Source organism: Ascaphus truei, chromosome 4 (genome assembly GCF_040206685.1).
Source record: "Ascaphus truei isolate aAscTru1 chromosome 4, aAscTru1.hap1, whole genome shotgun sequence".
NCBI classification, from domain to species: Eukaryota; Metazoa; Chordata; class Amphibia; order Anura; family Ascaphidae; genus Ascaphus; species Ascaphus truei.
This window is the reverse complement of record NC_134486.1, coordinates 326,716,817-326,741,190: the sequence shown is the minus strand read 5'-3', so window position 1 is coordinate 326,741,190 and position 24,374 is coordinate 326,716,817. Positions and strand designations below refer to the sequence as shown.

At 41.5% G+C, this 24,374-nt stretch overlaps 1 long non-coding RNA gene across 6 annotated transcripts in view; it reads right to left on the bottom strand.

Annotated features, from left to right (window-relative positions):
* The window catches only part of LOC142493655 (uncharacterized), a 29,561-nt gene extending 5,395 nt beyond the window's left edge, over positions 1 to 24,166 (bottom strand). Inside the window, exons 1-5 of one of the 6 annotated variants that reach the window (XR_012801172.1) lie at positions 23,989 to 24,166; positions 22,648 to 23,002; positions 21,938 to 22,024; positions 18,605 to 18,681; positions 14,910 to 15,039 (exon numbers count right to left, since the gene is read on the bottom strand). This is a non-coding gene — a long non-coding RNA (uncharacterized LOC142493655). Of the gene's footprint in view, positions 1 to 14,909; positions 15,040 to 15,335; positions 17,512 to 18,604; positions 22,025 to 22,527; positions 23,003 to 23,988 lie in introns of those variants that run through there. The other 5 variants (XR_012801173.1, XR_012801171.1, XR_012801175.1 and 2 more) reach the window with 5 other exon arrangements.
* Between the last annotated feature and the right edge of the window lie 208 nt (positions 24,167 to 24,374).

The window sequence follows — 24,374 nt, the reverse complement described above, 5'->3', positions numbered from 1 at the left end:
TGCAGTGATCTGTCGGTGGTGCTGTGAGGGCAGGTAAATATTGCAAGAGGAAAGAAAGAGCCCTAAACAAAAAGCACTCTAGCAGTGTAGGTGACAGCTATGCCATGGACACAGCTCTATGACGTCACGCACATGTGCACAATCTTTTTGTGGAATTCATTTGCCAGCACTGCCCTTTTTCATTGGGGAAGGCGTTGATATGATATACCCTCACCATTGGCCTCCCTGCTATGACGCCCCTATGACACTGCATGTAAGTTAACAACATCCATCTGTATATCTTTTACACAATATGCTACTGATTAATCTCACCAGGTGCCAATACTCACTGGCCTAATTAGATCCCTTTTTAAGCATGCATGTTACCCTGCCTACAGTGCCACTACCAATAGAAGGCTCTGGCCGAAACGCGTAGGAGCAGGTCCAGTAGGCAGGATCCCCTGTTTTGTCCCCCTCTTGGGACACATTTACATGCTTTGAGCCATTGCTCCTTGTTTCCTCCCTTCATTCTGCTGTATACCTGACCTAAGGTGACGTATCCATACTTGCTACTGCAGGCTAAGGTGTGCTTCTCTGACTGCATTGTGTGTGTCTTTCAGTGAGTTTCATTGATATTGTGTCTCTCTGCATTTGCCCTGGACTCAAGGGAGATATAAGTGTACTGTTATTTCACTGTATTGACCACGTAGCCTAGCCACCTTGTTTGGCCTGTTGTGAGCTTTACTGTTTAAACCTTGTCAGGTATATTTGAGCATTTACCTTGTCAATTTTGGCTTTTGTTTGTCCCCACTGGGATTTACAAGTTGGAGGATATAACAAGTTAAGCTACATACAGGGGATCCATGCCGTTATTTTAACTTTCTGTGCTTTGTATTTTAACTTTTTTGTTCTGTGACAACTCCTAATAAAAATTATGTCATTTTGTACTGCCAGGCATACTAGAGTGCTTTTTGTTTAGGGCTCTTTCTTTCCTCTTGCAATATATATATATATATATATATATATATATATATATATATATATGCCTTGCTTGACTTTTTTCCTCTGTCACAAAGGAGTACATATCAATGCTGATCTCCTCTTCCCCCTCTACCACTTCCCCTCTTGATCCATTCCCTCATCTCCACAAACCTCTTGCTCCTACATTTAATCCCTACACGCACGCCACTCTTTACTCTGCTATCTTTCCCTCCTCCTTTAAGCATGCAACAGTTCTACACTCAAAACAACAAGCTTGACTATAGCGATCTTTCTAATTATTGCCCTTCCTTCCTAGGGTTACCACCTTCTACTGAAGGCTAACCCGGAGATAGACCTAAATTTTTTTATCTCTTACCTGCAGCAGCGGTGGCTGCATCTCCCAGAATCATCTGGCATCATCCAAACATCCTCCCCACATCTCTCCCTGAACCTCCCATCAACATGGCTGTGCAGCACCATATAACATCACGTTGCCATGACAACAGGACGCTACATGCATCACGATGTTACACAGAGAGCTTGATCTCGGTTCTCCAGATAAAATAATCTAAAATCTGGATTGGGGTTTGCAAGAAAATTATAGAGAAGAATCACCACTACACGGAGAGATTTTGGCGAAGAAATTTAAAAAAGCCATTATCCTGATTAATCTGAAGCATAGTCTCATCTAATCTGGTGTAACTACTGAACCTTCATCTGGGGAATAGCCATATTAACAGATCAGGGATAACCAGTCAATCTGTAAGTGTACCTATTTTACTAAGTGGCTAACTGAGTAATTTTACTCATTAATACACTGTTGTGTTTTCTGCATTTCTTTTATGCCTGGAACCTTGGTTTGAGTCTACACACATCTTCTTTTCTCGCAATATTTGGGGGGACATGGAACTCTCTCCTTGGACTCTGGCAGCAGGACGAGTATTATCATTTAAATATGGAACATTCACTACTTTGTGAGTGATTGATGTGTTTCACTGCATATTAGTTATCACATAACCACATTTATTATTTTAGCCGTATATACAGGCATACCCCGCATTAGCGTATGCAATGGGTCTGTAAAGCGAAAATGTACTTAAAGCTGCAGTTCAGTCAATATCCTGCATGTGTGTTTTTTTTAATAAATCAGTTCTGTAGTAAGAAAAAATACTTTTAGCATTTTCTGTTTAAAAAAAACCAACTTTTAAAGACCAATTTTCTTGTATTCTATTTTAACAACCATTTGCTAAGGCACTGCCCCTTCATGTCCTGTCACAAGCCCTGGCACACCCCTTTGTCAGCCCTGCCCTCCCTCTAGCACATGTCAGTGCAGGATTGCTCATGAATATTCATGAGCTTCCACTGACAGACAAGCAGAATATAAACAGATCCCTTCACTAATTATGTCACCAAATTTTGAGCTATCAATACATGGAGAACGAATTGACCTGCAGCTATACAGTTCTTTAGGTAATTAGAGATTGCACACATAAAACTATTGAAGTAAAAAAATAAATTAAAAATAAATAAAATAAAGACTGAACTGCAGCTTTAAAGTGAAGCACTACCTATTTTCCACTTATAGATGCATGTACTGTACTGCAATCATCATATAAGTGCATCACTGATGTAAATAACGCATTTGTGACAGGCTCTATTGTCTCCCCGCTTGCGCACAGCTTCGGTACAGGTAGGGAGCCAGTATTGCTGTTCAGGACGTGCTGACAGGCGCATGTACAAGCTACCATTTGCATATTAGGCGATATGTCCTTACTCGCGAGTGTACTTAAAGTGAGTGTCCTTAAACCGGGGTATGCCTGTACATCACCCATAGGTTAGTGGCTAGCGCTGCTTCCCTTCTTACTTTTATACTCCTACCTTAGCCCTGCCTGCTGGTCCACTTTAGATCAGAGATCAGCACCATTATATTCTGCTCTGCCTAAGGTGGTAGCCTTCTAGCAGGGGCTTTACTTGCATTTATAGGATTAACTGACCTGTCAGGGCACCCCTAACAACATGGAAGTACTCCTCTCCCTAGTGTATGTATCAGGGTAGACCTCCGGGAACAAAATGGAAAAGGAAGCAAAATCGTACCCCTAGAACCTCTTCTATTTGGCTAGCCCCCATTTCAACCTCTTCTAACTACTCCTATCCCTGATGAAGAACCCATGCAGTTTGGTAGTATGAAATTATATAAGCAGGGGAAAACTAGGAGATGATCCATGGGTCTATGCCTGTACTGTGGGCTCAAAGGTCACTTCGCCTGAAACTGCCCTAACAAATTGGGAAACTCCAGCACCCAGACAGGTTAGAGGAATATTATCTGGGCATTTCTACTATTCCTCCACCATCATAACCCACACGGCTCCTCCTGATGGCCTCACTTCCTAGGGAAACACTTCTATAACCACTCAAGCTTTTATGGATTCTGGAGATGCAGCGAATTTCATCAACTGCACACTTTGCGACACACAATTTCATCCCTTTCCAGATGAAAACGTTTCCATTGGAAGACACCTGGGATCATCACCCTGTAACAATTTTCTTGTTGCTATTCATGGGGATTCTAAATAAGATACTCTTTTTACTCTCCCTTTGGTTGCAGCAAAAAAATCCTTTGGTTGCAGCAGCACAAGCCAAAAATTGATTGGGCGATCCATCAACTGACAACTTTGAGACAATATTGCCTGTCTTCAAGTACCTTGTTCCATCTCTAAAATGTTACAACCTACTGAGACATCCTCGTCTAGCCATCCAGATCCCTACCAGCAATTTGCCTATGTATTCGACAAAAAAAAGACAGACGAGTTACTTCCACATTATCCCTACAATTGTGCAATTAACCTCCTCTCTGGGACCATCCCTTCTCAAGGTCGCACGCACAGCCTATAGGAGCCTGAAAGCAAGTGTAAGTTTGCAGATAGGAAAAAGCAGGCACAATGTTGTTGTATTCTTTTTGCAGTATCCATTAAACCTTTGTATGGGAACTAGCTCTCTTTATTAACTTTTATTTGCTGATCCTGTGTGGCTGCCGGTACCTGCTTTTTCCTATCTGCAAACTTTCAGGACTAAAGAAAAAACGGATGCACACCCCCCTCAAGTGGATGAAGATACATCTACAGGGATGAGAAGGAGGACAAGCTGACTCTGAGTGAGTAATTACTTCAATTTATTATCTCACTATCTGGATATCATCTGGTTAATCTCCATTCCGACATTTATATGCTGGTTCACATATATGTGAGGTCCCTTACTGCAGTGATTGTGGGGACCCTAGTCCGCTAGTCGGTTTATTATTGGAGCTATATCAGCAGCTTTCACCTATTCTATTTGGGCTTATTCAGCCATTCAACCACAGGGGGGTTGCACCACAGGATTCTCCTATCAAGATATATTTTTTGTCCTAAAAGGCTTTTTTTTTGCAGCACAACACATTTGCTATTTTACCTTGAAAGCAAGTGTAGCCATGGTCCCTTCGGTCCCCCTGACTCCCATTCTCTTCTCCCTTACCTCCAGTTTTGCGGGGTGCTGTGGGGGCAAGCGCGCCGCCAGGGGCTCCCGGTGGCAGCTGCGTCAGGATGACGCCATGTTTAATGTGTCCGCGCATACGCGGAGGATCGCGCATGCGCAGAGGCGATCCGGCGGCCATGTTGTGGTTGGCGCGAAGTTCGCGCATGCGCAGGAGGTGGTTGGAGTTGCGGCGGCCATTACAGTTAGTGCAGGGGCTCTTGGAGGTTGCGCATGCGCAGGTAGGGCTAGCGGAGTCCATTACACACTCGCGCAGGCGCAGTGCAGATCGCGCACACGGCCCCAATGTTAAAGAGGGCCATGGAGGACTACAGCCCCCAGAGAGCTTAGGGGCAGGTAGGTCACCTGATGCCAGGGAGCCAATAGGGCTTGAGGATTCCCTGGAGGAGAGATACATTTTGCGTGCTCAGGACAGGAAGAGGCAGTAGGAGCTGGGAGATAGACGGGATGATGTGTAGGTGCAGGGAGCAAGTGGCCCCTGTACTAAACCAGAGACCCCCCTAGGCCCCTGATAGGCCCCAAGTCATTGTATAGTTTGTGGCTGCTACAGAGGCATGTCCTAAGGGAACGGATCACCTTCGCATTCCAATATAGTCAGGGACACAGCTGTGTGCGACGTGGCCTGGCAAGTGAGGTCTGGGACCAGACCTGTCTCACTACAGATAAAGGGACTATCTGTATGGTGAGATCAATTTGTTGGAAGGAGGACACGATCGCAGAGACTTTGGCGCTGGACACAGATGGATCCTCTTCTGTCGTTTTGCTGTACCCGGGTGCAGGAGCCCCGGGCAGGTACAGTCATCAAGTGCACCAACTTTAACACCAGTCACACCCTTGGGGTATTGTGGGACTCTTGTGGACTCTGTGTGAGTTACACAGTATTGGGAACAGGGTGGGGATATGACCCTGCGAGGTCTGGAGGATAGTTGTATTATTAGTGATCCATAAAGAGTGTTATGTGATGTGTTACACATAGTTATGCTACCAGTAAAGCCCTTTCTATCTTTACTAATGTGTATGTGTTCATTGTAAGAGTGTCCTGCTTCCACTCTGCTGGGATCCCTCACAGGTGGAGGCGCTGCACCATATAGTAAGTGGTAAGAGTAATTCACCCCAGGCTCCCAGCCGGCGGAGGCTTAGGCTCCTGTGGGCGAACAGGTAAAGGGCAGCACCAGTAGCTAATTACAGCCCACCCTCAGATCTCACGTAAGGGTGGGGGAAACAGGGCTACACAAGGATGTGTGGGAATACATTTTGGAGGACCTTCAGCGATGGTTTATATCAGATCTATTTCTCCTGCTAGAGCTGGCTTCTTCTTTCTTTCAAAAAAGGGACTGTTCCCTTAAGTCTAGTATTGATTACAAAGGTCTAAATAAAGTCTTGGTAAAGAATCACTACCTACTTCTCCTCATCTACGAACTCTCCGACCGATTACACAGAGCCTCTATCTTTACCTAAGTAAATCTTCAAGAGTCATGCTATTTGATTTTGATCATGGAGGGTGATGAAGGGAAAATCAACTTTAATACTCATAACAGTCATTATGAATATCTGATCATGCAATTCTGGTTGTTCAATACTCCGGGCGTGTTTCAGAACTTCATTACAAGATTTTGTGGGATCTAAACAATCAGTTTCTCATTGTATATTGAATAATACATACAGTACATCAAGCATCAAATACCGGTTAATTGATCCTCCAAAAGCATTGGGACCATTCACTCTTCGCTTAGTTAAAAAAATGCCAGTTTAAGCAGAAGAAGATATTCTTCCTCGGTTATTTAATTTCCTCTCTTGGCTTCGAGATGGATCGAGAAAAAGTTTTGACAGTGCTTGACTGAACCTTACCGGTAGAGCTCAAACCTAGTCAATGATTTCTTGGATTTGCCAATTATAACCGACGATTTATCCGAAACATCTCCAAAGTGGTTTTGCCTATCATGGTCCTTACTAAGAAGGGGCGACCCTACTAAATGGTCTTCTGAGGCTCTACTGGCTTTTGAAAGCTCAAATCTGCCTTTTCCTCTGCACCAGTGCTGATCCATCTGGATCCATCAAAAACCTTTGTTTTAAAGGTAGACGCATCGGACCAGGAATCCAGAGCTTTTCTTTCCCAATCCTGGGATTTTCATGAAAATCCCTGCACCTTCTTCTCTAAAAGATTCACAGCCACAGGGAAGAATTATGATGGCGGTAATCGAAAACTGCTTGTCATTTAATTAGCTCTCGAGGAATGGCGACATTTGCTAGAAGGACCATTTTCTCCCATCAAAATCCTTATGGATCACAAGAACTTTGAGTTCATCGATGAAGCAAGGAGACTTTGGATGCGTCAGGCTAGATGGGCACTTTTCTTCACGCGGTTCAACTTTGTGATTTCTTTTCACCCAGAATCCAAAAACATTAAGGCAGACACACTATCCAGGCAATTCTCTCCAGATGGAGGAATGAGATCAAGGTGCCATCATTCCTCCTTCGCAAATTCATATCTGCAGTTTCCTCTTGTCTACTAGAATGGATTTCTCAGATCCAGGCTCTTCGTTCCCCCCGCCCACCCCCCCCCCCACTTTCAAAGAGAAGTGATACAATGGGGTAACCAATTGAAGATGGTTGGTCATTGTGGCAGGACAGCCTGTAGACGAGGTCAGTCAATAGTCCACACGTGTAGTTTCAGGTTAAAGCAAATATTAAGTGGTTTTATTTCTCCACAGTAGAACGTAACATTTGGGCACAATGTCCCTTTAAGGCAACACAAAATATAGCAGCAAAATAAAATCTACTCCCCATTGGGAGAACTTACTCACAATAAAAACCCTATCTATCAGGCTGGCTGGCTATGTCCAGTTACCAAACCTTTAACAGTCAGGAAAAACAATATTAACAGTTCTTACTGTGTTTGTGAATCCATCTGCATAGCAGCTTGTCTAGGATAGCTCTGTAGTATGAGGCAGACACCTGATTGTAAGCAATGGCTTCCTGATATCTCAAGCTGGTTGTCAGATGTGTCTGCTTAGTTTCTGATTGCCAGCTATTCTTCCTAGGTTAACCTTCTGAGTGCTGGATGAAGGACTCAGATATAGGTATCAAAGGCATAACTAGCAGTACCTGACATCACCCTGCCACAGTCATCCAGGGGTGAGGAAGTCCTGTGACTTGCTTCAGTGTATCTTTTGGTGGCCAGAGATCAACAGAGAGGTGAAAGAATTTGTGGCAGCATGTATAGTCTGTGCTTAGACTAAGGTGCTTCAAACAATACCTTGTGGCTTTCTCCAGTCCTTGCCTGTTCCTATCCATCCATGGACCCATTTATCAATGGATTTTATTGTGTAACTGCCTCCATGTAGGGGTATTTCCACCATTCTGGTAGTGGTCGACACCTTTACATGCGAAGCCCATTTTTTTCCCCTCAAAAAACTGCCCACGGCTTCTGAGCTCTCTGAAATCTTAGTTAAAGAGATCTTTTGCCTTCATGTAATCTCTACTGATATACTGTAGTCTCCAATCATGGGCCCCAGTTCATGTCACAGTTGTAGAAGGCATTCTGACTTCTTACCACCCCCAGTCTAACAGACTCATAGAAAGGACAAATCAGGCCTTGGAACAGTTCCTTCACTGTTTTTTCTCTGAACTACAGGACGACTGAGTAGACCTGCTTCTGAGGGTAATGTTTTCCCGAAACTCGTTAAAACAGGACTTCAGATAGGAATCTCTTTTTTTCGTGTGTTGTGTTTTCCCATAGTGGATTATAAGTTCCAGGAACATCAAGAACTCTGGAAGAGGATCCACACAAACCTGTGCAAAAACGCGCTTCAACAAAAGACCCAGGTGGATAAACGTAGATGATCATCTCCTCCATTTCAAGTAGGTGAGCAGGTCTAGATACAAAAAAATATATCTTTGAAACTACCTTTCCCTAAACTCGGTCCCAGGTACATTGGACCCTAAAATATTATGAAACAAGTTAACCCTGTGGCATTCAAATTAGAACTTCCAACAAATTAAAAAATACCCCCAGTTTTAAATGTCTAGTTCCTTATACCCTTTATTCGTAACCCCTTATCTTCTCCTATTCCCACCCTCCTAGAATTCTCCTGGTGGAAGGCCAGGAGGAATTTGAAGTACAAAGGATACTGGATTCAAGAAAATGTAGAGTCAAACTACAGTATCTGGTCCATTGGAGAGGCAATTGCCCAAAGGTGAATTCCTGGTCAATTCCACGGTTATCCATGCCCGCTCTCTGGCTCAGGGCTTTCGCTGTAAATTCCCCTCAAAGCCATCTAGATCACTCATAGGTCACTTCTGAAGACAGGGATGTGGTGAGGATTCCATGTGATCCGTGTCTGGTTTTGCACTCCGGTCCGGGTTTGAAACGTAAAAAGTTCTATAGTCCTCGGTAAAGTCTAATTGGTGTATGGTGCAATCTTCTTCAAGAGGTTTATTTATTTATAAAAATGTTTTACCAGGAAGTAATACATTGAGTTACCTCTCGTTTTCGAGTATGTCCTGGGATAGAGTTAAAATGAAAAATAATACATGCTTACAAGTACAGTTACATAAGTGAACAGGGTATACATTATATACAAGACACAGCATGCACAGTTAGAGATACTATATATTATAGGCATATGTAACAGTTACAGACCAGATTAAAATGTGAGACAGCTTTAGTTTTGAAAGAACTTAGACTGTGGTGGCTGTGAGAGTCTCCGGCAGATTGTTCCTGTTTTGTGGTGCACAGTAAGAGGAGGAGGAGTGGCCGGATACCTTGCTGAACCTTGGGACCATGAACAGTCTTTTGGAGTCAAATCTCAGATGATAAGTGCTGCATGTGGTAGGGTGTGAGGAGCTTGTTCAGATAGACAGGAAGCTTGCCCAGAAAGTATTTGATGGCAAGACAGGAAAGATGAACTTTGCGCCTAGACTCAAGTGATGACAAATCTAGTTCTTTGAGCATTTCGCAGTGATTTGTGTTGTAGTTGCATTGGAGAACAAAACGGCACATTGAATTGTAGAGGGTGTCTAGTTTGCTAAGGTGAGTTTGGGGTGTGAGCCGTATACTATGTCCCATAGTTGATAATTGGCATTAGCATCTGCTGTGTGATATGCTTTCTGACCAGCAGACTTAGGGAGGATTTGTTCCTGTAATGTACACCTAGGTTTTGGATGTCAGGGTATCAATGTGCATCCCGAATGTTAAATGGGTGTCAAACCATATGCCCAAGTATTTAAAACTAGTAACAGGAGTTAGGGTGGTTTTAGCATTGGGTCTGATCTGGAGATCAGTCATTGGAAGCTTTAAAAATGTAGCCTTTGTCCCAAATAACATTGTTACAGTCTTGTCAGTGTTTAAAAAAGTTTGTTTTGGAAAATCCAATTTTCAAGTCTCAAAAAGTCAGATTGAAGTATGTGTTCAAGGTCGGACAGGCTATGGCTGTGTGCATACTGTATAAAATTGTGTCATCTGCATACATGTGTATTGAAGCTCCCTTACAAGCTATAGGAAAATCATTGATGAACACTGAGAAGAGTAGGGGACCCAGAACAGAGCCTTGCGAGATACCACAGGTAATATCGAAGGGGTTGGAGTTAGAGCCTGAAATGGACACATGTTGGGATCTACCTGACAGGTAGGAATGAAACCAGTTTAAAGCATGCTTCCCTATTCCAGGAGCAATGGAGTTTGTTAAGCAAGATAACATGATCAACAGTAACAAAATCCTTTGCAAAATCTAGGAATATTGCACCAGTGAGTTGTCCCCGTTCCATTCCACACTGGATTTCATTGCAAACTTTTAGCAGGGCAGTTCACCGTGGAGTGTTTGGGGTGAAAGCCATATTGGAATTGGCTAGGGAAATTTGTCTTGGTATAGTAATTGCTTAATTGGGAGTGAACACATTTTTCCATAACTTTGGATTGAATTGGGGGAAGTGAGATTGACCTGTAGTTTGAGACAGTGTTTTTGGCCCCACTTTTGAAGCTTGGGATAACTCTGACAGTTTTGTAGGTCTTAGGGATAAGGCCTGCAGACAGAATAGAGTTGACAATGAAAGCAATTGGTTTGGCAATGGCTGGGGCACCAAGTCTTAGGAACTTAGATTGCAGTGTCAGGTCCACGTTGGCTGCTTAGTTTTAATTTGATGAGTGCTTTGTAATCTCCTCTTTGGATACTGGGACAAATTGAAAATTGTGAGCTGTGTTGGGAGAGTGTGGGGCTAGTGGGTTACTCACAGAATGAGGTTCATGCTTGTGGTTTGGGTTGCGTTTCACTAATAATGTAGTAGCACAACCTACATTGAATGCATTTGCAATGTCAGTGGGATTTGTCAGAGTAATATTCTCCTTAGTGATATTACTTGGTTATTGATGGCTAGAAGGCTGGAATCGACCTCCTGACGTAGTACTTGGTACGAAACGCGTAGAGGTCACGACAGGTCATCCTGCGCGTGTATGCTGGTAAGCTGAGACGGAGCCTGCAGGAGACAGCAGCCGTTTTTTCCATCTCCGCGGTGCTGAGATCCGGATCCTGTGCAGCCACCGCGAGTCTGCTGACTGTCTCAGTGTGAGTGTCCGTTTCCCCTTGCCAGTGCCCAACCTTATGGCGGTTTCTATACAAATCTGTTGATAGGTTGTTTTCATGTTTGTTTTTTTCTTTCATGTGTTTTTATATAAATTTTACTGTATTTGTATACTGTGCAGCTTAGGGTTTGGTCACCATCAGGTGTTCTCCTGGGTAGTACTTAGCCATCCAGCTGCACAGCTGTTCTGAGGTGGGGTTGGATCCCCTCAGAGTTTGTGTGTATTTTTAATAAATTACCTTCCACTAATCCCTGGTGCGCATTTGTGCATTTTTTATTATCTTGTATATCAGGGTGCCCTCCCCCCTTTTTAAGGGGGGTTCACCTAGATTTGAGAGTTTCTGGGGAGACGCTTTATGTACATGCTGCAAAGGGATCATCCACACCATCATACAGCACGAGCGCTGAATATCCTGTTTTTTCTACTTTGGGATAACTCTGACAGTTTTGTAGGTCTTAGGGATAAGGCCTGCAGACAGAATAGAGTTGACAATGAAAGCAATTGGTTTGGCAATGGCTGGGGCACCAAGTCTTAGGAACTTAGAATGCAGTGTCAGGTCCACGTTGGCTGCTTAGTTTTAATTTGATGAGTGCTTTGTAATCTCCTCTTCGGATACTGGGACAAATTGAAAATTGTGAGCTGTGTTGGGAGAGTGTGGGGCTAGTGGGTTACTCACAGAATGAGGTTCATGCTTGTGGTTTGGGTTGCGTTTCACTAATAATGTAGTAGCACAACCCACATTGAATGCATTTGCAATGTCAGTGGGATTTGTCAGAGTAATATTCTCCTTAGTGATATTACTTGGTTATTGATGGCTAGAAGGCTGGAATCTATTGTTGATAACCTTCCAGAAGTTAGCTGGGTTTGATGTATTCTGGCGAAGATTTTCAGAGTAATATTGTGCTTTTGCATGTTTTGTTTGCCTTGTGCACATGTTCCCGAACCAATCATAGTCCGAAGACTAAGACAAGGGGGGCAGAAAAGTGCAAAAAACAACACAATACTGTAGTACCCTTTAAATTTAATATGAGAATACATATATAAAAACACAAAAACAACCATATGAAAATCATTGTATGTATATATATATCTGTCAAAACATATGACAGAATGATAAAAAAAAAGAACAATACAAGGAAGGATAAGGTGAAGGTACATAGATCAACACCTAAAAATAAAAATGCAATTACCAGATAGGCTCTGCAAATCAGCATGTGAGCTCAGGGTTCCAGCTTGTGTGATAGCCTGCAGCATTCTCCGCTCTCCACAGCATTTCCAGCGTCCCACTCCACGTGGACCATTTCTATGGGGATGTCAGCGATGGTGTTGGTGGATAACGTCTCTCAGCTGGGGCTTGGGATCGCTCCGCTTCACTCTGCTCTGTAGTTGATGTTGGATTGGATCAGCTGTTGGCAGCAGCTTGAATTCTTCTTCAGAGCTGTTGTTCCCAACAAGACCAGCTGTTTGGCTGCAGTTCTGTGGGTTGGTTCTTTCTTAACACGTTTCACTAGACCTGGGCCCACTTCCTCAGGAGTGATAGTAGTCCATCCCTCTGAAAGGCTTATAAAGGGTTTTCATAATTAACCCTGTTGTGGTGAACAATACAAAACATTTGCAATGATAAGTGGCACACTTGGAGTATATCAAAGCTAGTAGTGCATAGAAATCCTATTAGTACTGTAGGTCCACTTACTGATCTGAGATGAGTTATACAAATCCAAATGTTATACCAATTTGGTTACTATGGTTACCAGGAGCTAGTTAATCTTTCTGAACTCTCAGAAATAGAATAGAAATATAATCAGACTGAATACGGGGGAGATAGAACTAGGAGGAGGCAGAACGAGGCTAAGCAAATAATCAGATATGTAAAAGCCCAAGCAGAAGAGAAAATGGCTCTGTCAGTATAGAAGGGGAACAAAATGTTTTTGTTTTTTTTAGGTATACAAATGAGAAAAACAAGATTAAAGATAGACGAGAACAGTCTTGTTTAGGGCGACAAAGGTATAGCAGATCACCTTAATTGTGTTTACTCAGTCTTCACAGCTGAAGAGGAGGTACCACAGTTGAGTAACAGGAGACGGTCACAAATCCATTAACAGAGTAGAAAGTCATACTGAAACTTTCAAAACTAAAAATGGACAAGTCAATTGTGCCAGATGGGATACATCCAAGATTGTTGAAAGAGCCTATGGGTGTGCTGGCAACACTATTTAAAGATCTATTTAACTGGTCACTATTAACAGTTGTTGTTCCAGAAAACTGGAAAAGAGCAAGCATATTCCCACTTCACAAAGGTGGAAGTAGAGAAGAGACAGGTAACTAGAGGCCAGAAACCATAACCGTCATAAGTGTTGAAATTACTGGAAACACTGTTGAAAGATAGCATTGCTAACTATCAAAAGTCCAAAACCTACAAGATCCCAGGCAGCATGGGTTTACTTGGGGGAGATGATGCAAAACAAATGTACAGTAATTGATTTTTTTTGACTGGGTGAAAAATGTAATAGGTCAGTGTGGAGCAGTAGATGTACCTTTTCTATATTTTATTAGGCATTTGACATACTGTAAAAAAAAAGTTGCAATACTCGGGATTAGACTCGAACATGGTAGTATGGATAAGATATTGGTTGAAGGATAGGCAACAGAGTTGTGGTAAAGAGAGTACAGTACATTCAGAGGAGGGGAAGATAACCAGTGGAGTATCTCAGGACTGTGCAGTGCTCTTTAATATATTTTATTAGTAGCAATAAAAACGGATTGGGGGGGAGGGAGTATGTATTTTGGCAGATGACAGGGTTGACACTCCAGGGTGGGGGTATGACTTACTGTAAGATATTGATAAATTGGAGGAATGGGGAAGTATATCAACTACAAGTTAATGCCCAAAAGTTCAAAATGAAGCATTTGGGTTACAAAAGGCCAAAGGCAGAATACAGGATTAATTACACTATTTAAAATACTATAGGGGAAAAAAGGGACTGGGGGTTATTATTTCAGCAGATTTAAAAGTAAGCAAGCCGGGTCTGGGCTGCAGACAGTTTTCCCAGGGCCCAGGACTAGAGTTATGACCGACCCCCACCCCCCATTCCCCGGCGGTATTGCGAGCCCATCCATTTCACACCTCACGACTCCCGTCTATTTCCCACCATCTTCCCATGTATTCCTCTCCCCTCAGTCTCACTCCCTCTTCCTCTCTCACCTCGCATGTATTTCTCTCTCCTGCGTCTCACTCTTACTCCCTCTTTTCCTCACTCACTCTCTCACCCTCTCTCCTCGCACTTAATCCCCCCCACAAAATACATATAACCCCACTCCCCCAATACATTTTAAAAAGCCATCTTCAGTTGAGCCAGACTTTCACTCTGTGCTGTATTCTGCAGCTTCTGTCATAGTAGTTCACTTTGCCTGGCCCACTCATAGCTTAGTAGTTCATTTTGCTGGCCTGCTCAATCAGAAAGTCTTTAAAAATGTGTTTCTGGTTTGCTTGCAGTGGATCAGTGTATCTTCAAGGTTGGTCAAGGGATCATAACTTATTTATTCTTACTCCGCTTCCCTGGTACTGTTTGAGTGTTTCTCACTGTCAGAAACAGATAGTTTCGTCGGGAAACATGACTTCTACCTTGGGCACTATGGCTCCTACTCCGCATGGTTTCACTAATAATTACTATATATTCCGTTTTACTAGTTCCTCATTTAACAAACATCTTGAACCAACTGCTTGAACGGTGATGATTTCCCAATCTCCATGCAACCTCACTAATCGTTCGAGTTATAGACCCATTTCCCTTATTAACACAGATATTAAAATTGGTACAAAAAAGTGATCTTTATAACCTCTTACCAGCATTGATTCATCCAGACCAGGTAGGCTTTATTCTGGGTAGGCAGGTTCAAGATAACACCAGAAGGGCAATTAATCGGATTTATACAGCTAGTTCCCAGAAGATGCTTTCTACAGTATTGTTTTTACCCTAAATGCAGAAAAAGGTTTTGACAGGTACTGGTAGTTCAGATTATTAAAATACATTGTTATTAGGCATATTTGGCCTTTATAAGTCACCTCAGGTCAATCTTCGTATATCTGGATTGGTATCAGAAATGGCTGTCCACTAACACCCACACTTTTTGCCCTTTCTATAGAGCCTCTCACTAGTTGACCAGAAATTAATCTAATATCTCAGGGATATTGATTTTAATAAATAACAGTTATTAATGTATTATATATAATAGCCATACTGTGAAAATAATACATTTATTTAACCTATATAACGAAACATTTGTGCTGCTTCAAATACATTTTTGTTTTTATACATAGCAACTAAATTGTGTGCTTACACTTTTAAAAGTCTATTTAGGGTTTATGAAAGGGTGAACTTGGCGGACAATTTTGACATGCTTTCTCCTTTTTGGCAAACACACACATTTTTTTTTGTTGTATGTAGCATTTACATCTGTACACCAAGTGAAGTCGATTTCTGTGTGCCAAAATAAATGTTATTTTTTTTAATGTAGATGGGAAAAATTGAGCTTTGTAGTTCGGCGTAAACAAGTGCAATTGAGATGGAGTTTGACATGCACCAATTGTGCAATTTTTTTTTTTTTAGTTGCTTAGTACATAGGTCCCAAAGGTGCCTCCTGAAGAAGCCCTTCTACATACAGTATGACCCAAACCAGCAGATCTCGTTATAAATACAGTCAATAAGAGTGTACATTAAGACACTAGGTAACACTCAGAAGGATTGTCACGACATTTTACAAATCAACATTAGAAATTAATTTACTTTAATGTTTAATATCTACTTATAATATGTGTAATTTTAGTTTGTGAATAAGGGAAAAATATGCTAGTGTATATAATGTATTAAAGTAATTGAAACAATAATGGGGAGCAATGTTAACAGAACTTTTAAAACAACATCTACCACATGTTTTAAGGTAGAAATAACATTAACCCCTTTGATACCCATTGTTACCAAAGTATACTACAGGCATCAAAGGGGTTAATACAATTTTTTTTTAAATACACCACTTACACTGGCGACACACTTTATTCGAGCTCGGCTAGTCCCACGAATTCGGGTATACCCGGGTGTATTGAGGTTTGTGACTGTTTTCTGCCCGAGTGCATTGAGGTATTTTCCAGGCAGGGATTGAAGCATTTTATTCCCGCTGGCTGCAATACTGCACAGTATATATATATATATACTGCATTACAATTCATGAATTTATGCCATCTGGTAGACACGCGAAGCATTGCAGCCTATTAAATCCTAATCATTATCATTTAACAGATCAGCCGCCCGTCAGCCAGGCATGAACCCAGGCTGGGAAGGCAAACACAACAGGGCTTGTCAGAGGTGAGGAGCGGCGCATTCCAGGTATCTGCCAGGTACATACTGGGTATTTGCTCGAATAAAGTGTGTCGGTGCAGTACTCCCTTTAGCTACCTCAGTACTTAAAGTAACCTACTTACTGCAAAGGTAACCAAGTAATTAACCCATACTATCCACCCCAAATCCCCCAAGAGGCTTAGCCCCCCACCCTGGGTCAACTAACCATAATCACCCACCATGCTAACTCCACTTTCCCCCAACACACCTAACCACCCTTTAGACTAATGGCCAATAGGCCTACTAGCCAAATGTGGATAATAGAGCCTTTTACCCTATACTTAAAAAACATGTTTAAAAAAAAAAAACATTATTGTCACTGTGGCTACCTAGGCCCTCTCAATGGGGACATAGATAGCCACATTGGGAATCAATGGTAACCTGTAATGGAAATTGTATAACTTTACAATATTAAACTACACTAACTACCTCGATTGGCTACCCAAGGGGGACCTAGAACCCCATTGAGGGCCTAGGTAGCCATAGTGACAATCAATGGCTCTAATGGCTTTTTTTTATTATGCAACTGGGGTTTTTTTGTATTTTATTGTGTATTTTTTTAGAACTTATTTTTTTCCTCTTTGATCTTTTTATTAAGTTATCCAAGCACATTGTAATTGACATGAAACATCCACAATAAAGTACAATTTGATACATAATACAAATACAAACAGTACAGAATGGTGGCATTATACAGTTTACCATACATAGTGCAATATGTAAATAACTTATTTTCAATCCAATTATCTTTACCCCCTTCTTAAGCCCTGGACACGACCCATATCCAATCTCCTTATGCCCTAGTGTCACGGGGACTCCAAGAGCAGTTAGGACCTTGATGGTCGGAACAGCAGGGAAGGCAAGGATTGGTGGTGTCACGTGGGTGGGGCTGAGGTCAGTGGCATGTGGCAAGCAGGATCGTCATGGTCACAGGCAGGGTTTGGTGGCAGGCGGCAAGCAGGATCGTCTGGGTTCAGACAGGTCGGTGGCACGCAGCAAGCAGGGTCTTCGGGGTCCAGGCAGTGGTCAGAAACAGGAAGGCAGGAGCAGGAACTAGGCAGGGGAGCAGGAACTGAGACCAGGGACTCAAAAGCAGGAAACAGACAGGGGACAAGCCAGTACAAAGGCAAGGACCTTTAATAAGAAATCAGGACTCCACATGGAACAGAAGCAGAAGCATGGGCATAAGGAGTCAGGACACAAAACAAAGGCAAGGGAGGAACAGGAAACTATAAGGACAGAGGACAGGCGCACCAAGAGGAGACATACAGAGGAACCTCAGAGCAGACAGAAACAGCAGCACATCCGGTGGACAGACAAGGAACAGAAGGGGAGAGGGAGAACTAGGAAATATGTCAGGGCTTATTCCTGACACCTAGCTGGATATTTGGAGTTTATTTTCCCCCTTCCCCTATCCCATACAGCTTGCTGAATCTTTTAGCTTATGTTTATCTTTTGTTTATGGATTCTGTTTTCCATTCATCTCTGTGAGCACCGCTATCTATGTCCCTCTGAGATTCGTCTCAGTAGGCTTCAGGATGTGTGTTCAAATACTCGTTTGATCAAATTTATGTCCAGTTGGGGCATTGTATCAATACACTGTTCTCACTTTTTAAAGAATTTCTCCATTCACAGTTCTTTATTTGTCTCGGCCTCCATTTTGTCTAGCATCATTAACTTTGCATTAACTGAACAGTGACCAAAGAAGGCATTTCAAGTTTAATGTACTTAACCCTTTCAGATTTTCTTGCTGCCAGCAGAGTTATTTCCCCTAACTTTGGGATGTTTTTCCCTCATTAACCTATTTCCAACTATTCATATTTTCTAATATCAAAGACTTAGGGGGCTATGCGCAAAGCACTGATAAGTGTTTTTAAGTATGATAAATGCCTTTATAGCGCGATACTGCCTGCTTAGCGATTCACAAAGCAGTGATAACACTGCAGTATCACGCTTTAAAGGCTTTTTATCACCCAAAAACCTGTCAGTGATAAAAAAAGTCGTACGAATAAGCAAAAAAGGCAAACCCGACGTTTTTTGCCAGTCTGCGCGATTCACAAAGCAGTGAAAGAAGAAGAAGGACCCCCAAATGGATTACAATTAACAGATGAAGATAAAGAAAGAAGAAAAGGACTTTGGACTTTACCTGTGGCCCGTTGCTGTTTTTGATAGTGGATTGCTTCGAGAGCTTCCTGAGACCCCTGAATCGGAGGGTGAAGACATCTAAAGGTGAGAAAAAACATTGAATGTATGTTATTTTTCTTTTACAGGTTTTTTAATTGTATTTTTATTATTTAATTTTTTTTTACTGTATTTTTACTGTACAATGGCCTGCATCTCTAATCCAATTATATAATTTATATAGAGTAATTAGAGCTGTTTGATCTTTCAAAGAAATTGTCAAACTAATTTCCCCATTAAACAGTACAGTATCTCTCCTATACAGTAGTTCGTCAGGCTTTTGCAATGGTGCATTAGCTGCATGTACGAATAATGTCGTACTTGAGCTAGCCATTTTTTTTTCTTTCAGCCCCCGAAAAGTTAGAAATCTTCCACTATCTCTGTCTACCATTTGGCCTAAATGACATGCCTTTTGTCTTCCATAACTGAAAAGATGCATGCACTATTCCCAGCAGGAAGTTTAAATTCTCTTGTATGGGTATACATTTTGAGCATGTTTAGGATACCCCAAATTGTCTCCATAATATTTTTCATGCGCCCCATGTGCTTATATAAAGAGGTTTTCTTTACCGATATAGGTACTTTTGCCCAGGTCTCATGCAGCACCCCCTTAAGGCTCCAAGGGGTCACCATCTACTCTTCTAATTCCAGACAAGAGTGTAGACTGTGACCCATAATCCAGTCCCCTATATGTCTTGTAATACAGACCAATTTATATTTCTTGTCTCGTAGATTTAGCCCTCCCAATTCCTTATCAATTATAGTATTTGAATTGCTTATTCTGCCTTTTTTACAAATAAATTTACTGATTGTCTTATTCAATATTTTCACATCTGAGTATTTCAGTAACATTGGCAACATCTACAGGGGGGGGCTGACGAAGCTAAGTATTTTAATAAGCTGGCGCCTACCTGCAAGATTTAATGGTAGATGTTGTCTGTTTTTTAGCTCTCCTGTCACCTTAGAAATAATCGTACTAAAGTTGTTTCTGTATAGCTGCTTTTGTTCCGCTTCAATATATACTTCAAAGTATTTAAGTGGCTTTCTGATAATCTCGAATGGGCATTTATTCCCCCACTCCTCTATATTTCTGCTCGTCAATAGTACATTTTCTGTTTTGGAAGCATTGACCTTAAATTTTGAAAATGTCCCAAATTCCCCAAAGGTCTTGTGTATGTTTTGTACCGCAACCTATGGGGTTGCCACCAGCATTAAAAAGTAATATACAAAGAGGGCTATTTTGGTTGATTTCCCTCCTATTTTACTGCCTTTCAACTTTTCCATATTTCTAAAATATTTGGCATGGGGCTCTATAGCAATATTAAACAGTAAGGGCAATAGTGGACATCCTTGTCTTTTACCTCTGAATAGGCTAATCTCCTTTGACAGTAATCCTGCAGCCATTATTTTAGATTTGGGATCTGTTTACATGACTTTGATGGCTCTCGGAAAGGTTCCTGTGATTTCCATTGTTTGTAAGATATTCATTAGGTACTCCCAAGCAACCGGCATCTACTGAGATGATTACTGTATATTATTCTTATTTTTTAATAAGTTTTAGCCCAGTGTACGCTGTTAGGACTTTCCTAAAGTTTTTGACAGTGGCTCTGCTTTTTACTAAACCCATTTAGTCTGGGTGTATAAGTTTAGGTAATAGGTTTGTAAATCTATCAGCTAATATTTTTGTGTATTGAAATTCAAATCGGCCTATAAGATTACAGGACTTTGGGATCCCTTCCTTCATTATGGATTATTTTAATATAAGCAGTTTTACCTATTTCCATGGATTCCTCCTTCCTTAAGATCTCATTAAATATTTATTTTAGGGGTGTGTGACATAGTCCAAAGATATTAGGCAGCTTTCTGCCCGGTTTTAGGTCAGAAAGTGCAGGAATAGTGCAAAATAATCTGTTCCACAGCTTCCTGGAGGCTGGGGGTATCGCTGCTCCCCTGCATCCAGTTCGGGGAGGACGCTCCCTACAAGTATCGCAGTACCAGAAGATTTGCCTGGACACTTGGGACCGAGTTCCCCACCACGAACAGATAAGACAAACCAATGTTTATTGCTGTCTAAAGACTGTATGCTGTATCTAGTGACCCTAAATGAGAGGGTATTGTTTTAAGTTGGGAAACCAGGTTAGTTGGCCCAGCAAAAGTTAGAGAGGCTGATTCTGCTGTGTAGTTAGATCCCTGAATGGGATAGGATTTCTTTATATGATTTGGTTATTTTTCTTAAAGTGACAGTGTGTGAAATATTATAACAGTGATATGAGTAAACTGCTGAAGGTTAATATCTGAGTGCCTCCTGCCTACACCTGTTAAAGCTGCAGTCCCTTACTGGGATGAAAATAAAGCAGGCAGAAGCCTGAGTTAAACAAAGTAATGCTTTGTATGATCCGGTTATTCGTATAATTAACCCTAGAAGACTGTGTCGGGAAGATCCCAGACAGACGTCAGCGCTACAAAAGAGGGGCGTTTGTCACAGGTGTCAAACCTCTTAACTAAGGGTTTTGTAAAACTCGCCTGTAAATCCACTTGGTCCTGCCACCTTCCCATTTTTTGTGTTTTTAATCGTGTTTATTTCCCCAGCATTGATTGGTGTATTTAGCATCTGCATCTGTAGTTAGCTTTGGTAGCTTAATTTTTACCAGAAAGATTTTGAGCTATTTTATCCTCATTACTTTTGCTACAGTATATAGTTTTTGGTAAAAATCTTGACACCATATTTATTTCTTAGGATCTGTCATAATTTCTCCCACTCTTTGGATGTGGCTGGACTTCATAGGTTTCCTGACCAGATTACCCAATAATCTTCCCACTTTCTTTTTACATTTATTAAAATGTAGTTCCCTTAACTGCATTTTCTTTTGTTCCTTTATATGGAGCCATACTTCGCACGTCTGGATCTCATATATCTCTCCCTATTTTCTGTCATAGGTCCTAAATTAAATTCACAGAACCTTCTATTTAATTATTTACCAGCTTTGGAAAATTCCAGATCAGTTTCCTTTCTTTTCCTTTTGGGTAAAAATTAGTGTAAAAGCGCTGGTTGAATTTAAGTATTGATATTTGGTGCTCGTGATTGTAGTGTGCACGTAAATACAATATACAGCATATACAATCAATTTTAACAATACAATAATATAATTGAATTTGTCCAATTCAACTTCAGTTCATATGCTGCCTAAAAGTATGGCTGGTTTTCTTGGGAAACCAGATTTTGGGAAACTTTAGAATAAGGAACATTTATGGCGCTTGGACAGTTAATGCATGAAATAAATATTCTATGAAATCAAACCCATCCAGATGAGTATCTTTTTGAAGATCAGCTCTGCCGTTGGGGGTCAGCTCTGCCGTTGGGAATTCCTCAGTGCTCAATGCAGTTCTGTTGTGGATATATGCAAGTGGAGACAAGAAAAAAAGAGAGTGCCACGATAGTGCATTACCCTTGATTATCAGTGTTTGTCATTGCTGATGATACACGATTTACGTAGTCACATATGAGACCAAGGATACAGATGCAGGCACCAAGATTCGACCACATCTCAAGATAAAAACCGCAGCATGCCACAATATCTCGAGAGGTGGATCGCAGCAGACTATAATGGCCCAGCGGATTAACACAATTTAGGTGCTTAGATTAACACAACCTGCTGTGTGAATCCTATCGGGTATTACCTGTCTGTAAGAGACATGCAGTAACAGAGAGACTGAATCTGTCTCTCTACCTGTGCCTCTAACAGGCGATCGTGGGGTTTTTATTTAATTTTAACATTACAGTATTGTAGCAGGGTGTCCCCGGAGCTGAACCGCATTGATTTCAGGTCAGGGGACCCCCACTTTCCAAGTTACAGGCCCCATTATGGGGTACCTGTTTTCCAAATCTACCTTGTCTTCCAGGATTTCTTTCTTCTTTGCTATTTCCAGGACCTGTTTCTCCCAAATCATCCTGCAGATGCCCTATCCTGTAGTTGACCTCTCCTATTATGTTGTACATGGAGCGCTCACCTTTGAAGTCTTCCAAAGACTTTTGCAATTCATCAAACTTCTTGTTAATTGCAAGCATTAGCTCCCTTGCCAGTGCTTTGGCAATTTCAGCATGTTCGTTTACAGTTTCTGTGTTGGGGATCTCCTGCTGCTGTTCAGCCAATTCCTACTCCTTTGCACTGCATACAGATGCCATCTAGGGATTGAGTTTTTTGCTCTGAGCCTTCTCTCCTTTCTGCTGCTTAGGTGCCATGGAGGATCTTCTGGGCAGTTGCCAAATCACGAGCAATCCTGCTTCTAATTCTACTCACAGGGATTTATTGATTTTTTTTCTTAATGGATTTTCCATGTGCAATATGCTCTGCGGGTGGGGGCCCTGTGGAGTCATACTGGAAGTCATACTGTAGCTTATTTTTTATTGCTTTTACATGGCCCAAAGCCCTACTATCCACATTTGACCAATGGGGCTTTTGGTCATTAGTCTAGCCCATAGTTGTGGTAGTGTTTCTAACACGTCTGCTATCTGCTAGATTGTCAGCGATCGGGAAAAATTCTGCAAGCATCAACAAAAGAAAGTCTGAATCCACTAATGTCATGTACTGAACTAATAAATTGTCAATTGTGACATTTCCCATCAAAGTGCGACGTGTGACAGACTATTGTCATATGGACACAAGAATAAAGAACCATGTTCTTGTCAGGGCATATGCTACAATCTCACATTTTTAATTCACTTGTTTTTTTATATTGTGTATTGATTAAATTTGGAAAGGGGGAGGGGACTTCCTGCTCAGCTAAAGATAAGTACAATCTAAAAAGGTGCTATCAGGGATAATAACATATGTATACTGTACAAGTGGGAAAGGACAGATCCCTAAATGATGCACTCTAATTAGCTAATCCAAAATAATATTTTTTTTAATATAAGATACACATAGTAAACACTTGAAAAATAATTAAAACCTAAGGGGATACGCAATGAGACACCAAATATATATGTATCCCTATTTGTCAGATGGCAGAGGTAAGTATTCTGCCAAATATGCTGGGTGTGTCCTGCAATAAGTGCAAGATGTTGAACACTCAAACATTTAGTGCAGTGTAGTGAAAATGCAAACCCCTATGGGGCTGAAGTATGACATGTAGGGTATTCTTGCCACAAGCATAAATTAGTGCTTCAACATGCTATGTCACAGTGTACACTGTATATACCCACACTAATAATGCTGTGGATGTTTAGGGTGAAAAACAGGGTGCAAGAGATAGCACCCTAGCAGTGATATATAGGTAATCTGAGCCAGCCACATAGAATCCCAAACCAAATATTCCTGTTTGAGGATGTGTCATCTGGGGTCTACTCACGGTACCAGTATGTATCTGCAAGTCTGTAATCACTCGTAATCGCTGACATCCATGGCAAGATGAAGTGAAACCCTCATATACCTAATTCTAGCTAGTGGGATCCACATTGGTGGCCCACATCTTTGTTAAACTACACTTTTACTGCACTCCGGCAGACAGAGACAAAACAACTGTGTGATTGTCGCGCAACCGACGTCACTGTGACGTCCTCCCGACGCACGTTTCGTTCCTAAGGGACGGAACTTCTTCGGGGGTGGGATTAAATTTATCATAAAAAAACCTTTTACCTCTTCCTAAAAACTGCACATAAATGTAACATGACCATTTGTCATGATAGTTGCAACGATATAAAAGACCCCTCAAATAGCAACTATGTTTATAAACTA